This window comes from Zosterops lateralis (genome assembly GCF_965231275.1).
Source record: "Zosterops lateralis genome assembly, chromosome: 12".
Classification (NCBI taxonomy): Eukaryota; Metazoa; Chordata; class Aves; order Passeriformes; family Zosteropidae; genus Zosterops; species Zosterops lateralis.
The window spans coordinates 4,722,591-4,730,577 of NC_139772.1; the positions used below are offsets into that span (position 1 = coordinate 4,722,591).

A 7,987-nucleotide genomic window follows, 5' to 3' on the forward strand; every position below is an offset into this window, starting at 1 on the left:
AAGACAGAGATGAAGGAGCAGCACAAGATTCCCTGGTCAATGGTACTAATTTCCATAAGCTGCAGTGTATAAAACCTATCATGTGTGGGCATAGGAACAGAGCACTAAACACAGGTAGAATCCCCATCCTGAGAATTACCCCTCCTCAGCCTCTTATCTGTCCCTCTGCTGTGTCTAATCCTCTTAGTTTGTTGCTCTGCTGCTTCTTGTGTGATACCACGATGCCACTCACTGCCTACATCCAGTATTAGCAGACTTTCTGCTCAGGATTCATTTAGGTGTTGCTCAGTGGAATTGTACAACTTTCTGGCTTGGCTCCTAAGTGCCTCTTCATGCTACACACCTACTGGGTCTTTTCAATTGGTCTCTTTCAAAGGGGACTCAGAAATGAGCAACTAAATCTAACAGCACCAGCAAAGTCACCTCCAGACACACCAACAGCCATATGCCCTGCACTGGATACAATTATACAACTCCAGTAGTTTTGATGTTTCCAAATTATTACTTTCCCAGTTTCCCAATGTTTTTTTTTCTCAGATTCTATAATTTACCTCATGCACACAAGCTACTTAGTGCCTAGTGATCTCTTTCTAGATAGTTTACAGCAAAGATGGATTAGAGATCAGTTTAGCTATTAGCTCAGCCTGCCAGCCTGACTTTCTCCCAGAGACAGGCCAGTTTAGCAGCTTATCTTCTCAAATCTGCCCTTGCACATGTGATCTGTATTTGCATATGGCCCACATCCCACGGGACAGGCACGTTTAGTCCTTTGCATGCTGTACCTTTCTGTCCCTTGTACAATGAGCTTGCCCTGGGTTCGGTAACTGCCACAAGAGCAGGCACACAGGTGTGGGTCTCACTGCAGATATCACCATGGGGTTTACCCACAGGCACTGAACAGTAAGAACAGCCTTGTATTAAAATTAAGCTTAAATAAAATGAAAGCAATGGTCTACAGGTTTATAGCTAGAAATGGTATTGAGTATGAGAAACTCAGAGCACCAGAGTTTCTCACAGCTGAGAAGTGGAGTCTATTCAGACTTTTCTTGACAGCTAGAGCTATAATCTGATACTTTTATAAAATACAATGATTATTAGTAACAGCAGTAAGAAGACCTTAATGCAAAAGAAATTTTTATTCTTACCATCAGGTTGGAACAGCCTTCTTTAATACCTAGTCAAGGCAGGGCTCAAGGCTGTGTTTGATCTTCGGGATGAGTAATATTTTGCTAGGTAATGATTTGTTCTTGGGAAGTCTAGCTGATTGGCTTCCTGATAACCTTGGATGGAGAGCATTAGTGAAGAACAAAATGACATTATAAAGAAAAAGAAAAAAAGAAAAAAAAATCACTTGCCAAAGACCAGACAGGAGCTCCTTGCCTGGACACATGCAGATTGATAGTTTGACTTGTTAGGTCTGTATTTCAAGACCGTTCCTAGAAAAGCTCAGATTTATCATTGAACACGGCTTTGAATGTGACAAAGTCCAGCGACCATCAATTTTCAGTGTTATTACCGCGGAAAGGGCCGGAACCATCAGCGCTTGCCGAGCTCCCTGCGAGCCTCTGTGGTGGTCACTGATGGCACAAGTCCTGTTCGAACCCCGGTGTGCCCAAAGCCCGTTTCCTTCCCCAGCCGTGCCATGCGAGGGCAGCAGAGATTGCGGAACGGGAGCCGTGTGAGGCTCTGCCGTGCGAGGCTCTGCAGGGCACCGGCTGTCCCGGCCTCCTGATCCCTGCCCCGCATCCACAGCGGCTCCTGCAATCCCTGCTGGGCGTCCCACGGGATGGGGAGCCTGAGAGGAACCTGTGTCCCGAGAATCAGACCATAAATAAATCTCTCTGGAGGGCATAACACTTTTAAGCTTTTGCAATGGAGTCACCATGCCTGGAGGGATTTACGAGACGTGTAGATGTGGCTTTTGGGGACATTGTTCAGTGGTGGGCTTGGCAGTGCTGGGCTAATCCTAACTCGAGGATCTTAGAGGGCTTTTCCAACCTGATTCCAGGATACTCACCCACCTACAATGGGGAAAGAACACGGAGCAGCCAAAGCCTGTAGCGACTTTCACACCTTGAGCAGAAAAAGCTCCACATCGAGGTCCCGGCTGCACCTGACTCTGATTTCCAGAGTCTCAGTTAAGTCTGTTTGATTTGGGGACACTCAGCCAAGGAAACGCTGTCATTCCCTCCCTGCGAGGCCAAACCACAGCTCTGTCCTGCAGTCGCCAAGAGGTGGAGCCGTGCACCAAATCCCAGCCGCGAATTGACGGCGACCAAGGGCTTTTAGCTCTTTTTTTCTTCCACTTCAGCCGGGTTGATCCTACGGCTCCATCCAAAGTCAGCTGATGTTTACAAGCACCGATAAATCAAGCAGAAAGTGCTGACGGTAATGGTGCTCGTTATTGATCGGGAGCTGCAGGTGATGTTCAGGGGAGGGCTGGCCATTCCCACCGTCCCCTGAGTAAAGGGATTGCTTCGGGATACAGTCAGGCACCAAGGACGGAGCTGGGGGGACAATGCTTTGGGTTTCTGTGTGTGTGTTGGGCTGTCCTGATTACCCTTGCACAGGTCACTCGATTCGGAGGCTTAAAGAGGGCCTGGCAATTTGAGTCAGAGGCAGGGCATGGAGAGGCTGGTACAGATGCTTTTCTCTAAGCTGCCTCTCAACCTTATAATCTTCTTTTCCCCCTGTCAACCGAAATCTTCAGCTTTTCCTACAAGGATACATTCTGCTTCCTTGCACCTCTTTGCCCAGGGAGGTGGTGTTTGCTGCCTGCCAGGGTGGATGCCCTTCTTCAGCCAGAAGAGCCAAACCTGTTTGCAGGAACTGGAGGGGCAAAGCATCCAAACATAAATCCCACGCTTCTGTCAGCAGCTCAGGCAAGGATGGGTGGTTGTTTGAAACTTTTCCAAGCTAAGAACTGTGATTTGGTGTCATCTGGACGATTCCCCATTGAAACAGCTCTTCCATTGCTGGTGTAATTTTCATAAAGGAAAATTCAAAAATCTGAGTTATTAATTTTGCAGGAACACTATTTCTCACTTAAAAACAAACATCGTGAGAAAATTCCCAAGAAGATCTGAATAATACATCTGTAACACTGACAGGCAAGCCCGGGGATCATGTGTCTTTCATTGCCTGGGGTCTATTTAAGCTCTGAATCCCATCTGTGACGTGCTAGATGGCTACTGAACATCCCAACAAGAGAGTTGTTTGAAAATTTATATTTCCAGATTTGTCTGGAAATATATCCTACAATAATCTTTTATGGTATTTGGTGTAATAAAGGGAATATTGTCGTTGATTACTTTACTGATATGTAACTTTCTGCTGGCAAAACTTTCACAGTAAGGTTATAATAACATCACTCTTTGGCATCTCTGCCAGATACTCAACTCTTTATTTTCTGTTCTGTCATATAAGCTGAGTAATTTATATGCCTGTTCGATACAAAAGGTGGTTATTATACGTTTCAAGAAAGAGATTTGACAATACCTGCCTTGTAAGAAATACTGAGTCGTAGAGAGGCAAGGCAAAGGAAAATGTTGTAAATCAAGAGGTGACAAGGCAGTTTTCAGATGGAAGATTAGAACACTGTTCAGGGTTCCACAAACAAATATGTTGAATTATAGACAAAAAGCCACTTTCTAGCATTTGTCCCCTGTAGCTGCGGCCCTTTTAGGGACATAAATCCCACTGAAGTCAAATCATGTCTATAAACTAAATTCCAAAATTAATCCATAAGTAGAGTCTGACATGGAAATGCTTATTATTAGTTTGATTTGTACGAGATGTATAGATATGATTTCAAATAAAAGCAACATTATGGAAAAAATTACGTCAATTGCAGTTTCGTCTGGATAAGGACTGCACAGTATGAATGTGTCCCAAAATAACACATCTGCAGCGATCTAAGTGAAGCTTAGCTAACATTCCCTGCACTGTATTTTTACACAGGTACTTCTATGTGACTGCTTAACCCCAGGTCTAAAACAACATTGATTTGACAAATGGATGGAGGAGAGGCCCCTTGCTCCACCCAGGGAGAAGGAACAGTGGCTGCTTTCCAACCTGTACCACATTGCAAGTGGATGTGTTTTAGCTGAGGGACTAAGAGCCCTTTGCTGTTTGCAAGTGCCATCACAGGTCTGCCTCCAGCCATGCAGGGCAGCAGCCAGGCACAAAATGTGGAGACTTAAATACAGCAGGAGCACAAGGAGAGAGAAACCCCTTTGGGTGTGGGACTGTGTGGAAATGCATTGAGGGAGCTGCAGAAAGGTTCTGTCTGGGTCTGCTTTCCTGCAGATGATCAGGGCAGGTAACCCCAGCCCAGCAGGCAGGATTCAGAAGACAAAATATTAGAGGTTGGGTGCCAAGAACTGATCATGCAAACTGCCTTAATCCCCCTGAGGAGAACGCCTGAGCACCGTGGGAAAGAGCAGTTCATCGTGGACAAACATCCAGTGTTGTCAATCCAATGCTGAACTCCTCTTTAGAGGTTCACAGGACAAGCCCACCCTGCTTCTGCCACTCTGTTCTGCCCTGCTTTCCGGGGCAGTGCTGCTCCAGCAGCAGCCAGCTCCTGGGCCACCTCCATGGGGACCACCCTGCTGTCCCTGGACACCACCATGCAGCCCAGCAGCCCCTGGTAGCCACAGGGAGCAGGGCTTATCCTGATCCTGGGCAGCACCTGGCTTTTGCAACATCACAGAGGAACAGGAGACCAAGGCATGGGAAGAGAAATTCATCCTCCTTTCAGCTTCCTCTTGAGCAGAGATATCATTTCCCAGTCTGAGACTGGAAATCCAGACCCTGATTCAGACAGCAAGGTGAGATTATTCTTAGCTCTCAATTAAAACAGGAAGATCATTGGCTGAATGATGATGGAAGGGGACATTTCCCATCTCGGTGAAGCTCACCTGGGAAAGGAAAAACACCTTCACATTACACTGGGGAGGGGAATGCAGCCACTGCTCTTTTGAGGACGCAGCTCGGGTAGGAGCCTGGTGACAACAGATGTGATCCTTCCTCTAGAGGAGCTGCTGAACTGTGAACGTGCAGAAGCGGATTTCCAAGCCCAGCAATACCTGCTGCCTTGAGTGACCTACTTTTTTTGCACGCTATGTGAATAGGGTTAGGCAACAGTTAATTCGGTGCTGAAAACTGAAACAGTTGGGTAGCAACAATTACCACACATCTGGTGAACGCCATGGCAAACCTCAGTGCCCCTGACAGGGGTTCCTGGGCAGTACCACATTTCACTCCAATGCTTTGGGATCATATCCAGCAGGAACACAGTGCTTTGCTAAATTGAACATAATCATTCCCATTCATTTATCAGATCCAACAGGAGTTTTGCTTATTACCATGAGTGGTAGTTTACCAAATGTTCTGTTTTTAAGGTTATCTCTTAAATCACAAAAAATGAAAAGCTTTTCATGTTGAGCATCCAAGCAGTCCTGTGGATCTGCATGAGCAAAGCTGAGCAAGTGAGGCTGGTCAGCAGGATGAACACACCAGCACATCCAGCTTTCCCAATGGCCTTGCCAGACAGCACAAATAACACCAGCTATAAAATCCCACCCTACATCACCATCACTCTTCACTGGGCCCTGTGCTAGCAGGTGTCTCATGATTCCTCCCTACCATCATTTCATTTCATCTGGGTCAGCAAATGCTCACTTATATCTGTACTCATTTATATTCATCCCTAGTTGAGTCTTCACTGAGATTTTAAATATTTGTCGCCCATACGGCAAGGAGAAATAAGTTAACAAGTGAATCACTCATTTGGGCTTTGCATTAGTTTCTCCTGCCTGTGTTAAACAACTAATAACTGTTTCCAAAGGTGGGATTCAATATGATATTTCAGTATATATATATTTCAGATATGGTACATTGACTGTATACAAATCTTAATTTTTCAACAAAATCTGATTTCTTGATACGTTGACCAATTAAATTAAACGAGTCTCCTCAAAATGTACCCCAGCTACCAGCAAGAAACTTAATCCTAATAGTTGCAGCTCAAAAGCCTAGTGTGTTTTATCTCCCTTTTTTTCCCAGAATGAGATCCTGGCACCCTAATTCACAGGCACCAGAGCTGATCTCCACAGAGAGTCGCAATCAAGTCAACTCTTTCTTTGCAGCACAAAGGAAATCACATTTCTTTGAAATGCCGAGGAAATCTGAATGTGTGTTCCTGTTTAGCATGATTAAGGTGTCACATAGCACTCCCACGCACCCCGACACAGAGAACTTCTTGCCGGCTGCTGATGTCAAAGCAAATCAGCTGAAAACACGGAGGGGTTCTGAGAAACACAACTAGGACGCGCCAGGCAGGCTGGCAACGAGCTACCCTGTGTCAGAGGGACTGGGCAACCTCAGGGACCACCCCCGAGGCAGGGCACAGGATGGGGGCAACACAGGAGCATCCCCTGCCCCCCAGCAGGTTTCTAATGCAGACATAGGGCACAGATCTTTAATGGCATAGAAATTTCTGTGTTTGAGCTGCTTGTTATAAAACCCTGATAATAACAGTGCATGTATCCATAGCAATTGGGAATCTCTCCAAGGGGTGCACTGCTTTGCTTTTGGATTTTCCCAAAACCTTCTCTGTGTGTGCTCCATCTTGGTCCCAGTTATTCAGGACATATCTCTGTCTACCCCTGTTCTGTCTCTCATCACCCTGATGATTCCAGCTGCCATCCTCTCGCTTTTCTTCAGCTCTTTGTTCTGTATATTTTTGCTTGTGTCCTGTGGTTTGTCCACTATTAACATTAATAATTTAGGAAATTGTCTGCTTCTGCTGAAATCAATTCCTGTGCTACCGCTGCTAAGTGCTGGGCCTGGGCCCAAGAGCTGCTATGATGGGGACCAAACAAAGGAAACAAAATGAAATGAGAACAGAGAAAAACAGGCGCCTCATCCTTCAGCACCCTGTGAATTTAGGTGGGGATGCTCAAAGCCTAAGAAACACTAGCACCAGACTTCAGTTGAAATCCTTTTTTTCTATAGGTCTCTCACATATGTGCTGCCATCCTGGTGCTGGAAGAATTTGGCTTCAGTGCAGGAGCCCCACAAGGTCCATCCCCCAAGGCAAAGCTGCTCAGACACAGACAAAGGGGACTGACTTGGTGGAAAATCCATCACCCTGTGCCTCTGCAGCTGCTCACCAAGTGAAAACTGTAAAGAACCAAAGTGCTTGTGCAAAGATAATGATGGAAGGGGCTCTTTCTTAGTGCCATCAAACCTCCATCACTCTGCCAGGGTCCATCTCCCAGAGCTGCAGCAACCTCACGCAGCAGATGCCGTCCTGATGGTGACTCATTTCCCTGCCAGTGGCAGAGGAAGAAAAGCACCATGTGCCTCAAGGCTCAGGCTGGGGGGACCAAGTTCACCTTATTTCCTTCTCTGGCCTACACAGCTACACTGCTGAGGGCCTCATGTGGGGATACTGTCAACAGCAGAGGACACGGACTCTGTCTTGGAGACACATTTTATGTCTGCAATTCCAGGACTTTAATAGCTCTGTGAGGGAGAGAGATAAATAACAAGATAATGGAAACAGTGATTTAAGGTCCAGGTATGCAGACAGTTGACCAAAGCTGAGAGGATAAATTCATCACTGAAACTCTCATCTGTGCTGTTGAGCCATGCAGCTGGGCTCCTCTGTCCTTCCTAGAGCAGCATTTTAGCAGAAGGGCTTTTTTACTGGTTTTTTTAAGTAGCTGGATTAAGACACCACCCCCAGACATACACAGGCTGCAGCTGTCCCCTGAGGGCAGGAGAGATTGGCTGGCCAGAGGAGGGCTTGTGCCAGGGCTTGGGCTCAGTTCCCACCAGGAGCTGCCAGTGCTCCACAGCTGGACCGAGCCCTGGCACACCCTGGGACCAGCAGGAATCCTGGGAGCACATGGAGGACACCACCACACAAACCCCACTGGCACTCCCGGGGGGTGGGCATGCCTGGAAGGGTGTGGAC

The 7,987-nt window shown here is 46.7% G+C and overlaps 1 long non-coding RNA gene across 1 annotated transcript; it reads left to right on the forward strand.

Annotated features, from left to right (window-relative positions):
* The first annotated feature begins 13 nt into the window (after window positions 1-13).
* LOC310914231 lies at window positions 14-6,159 on the forward strand. Its single transcript, XR_014590988.1, has 3 exons — window positions 14-114; window positions 2,009-2,388; window positions 3,961-6,159. It is a non-coding gene; the product is annotated as an uncharacterized lncRNA (long non-coding RNA).
* Window positions 6,160-7,987: the final 1,828 nt, after the last annotated feature.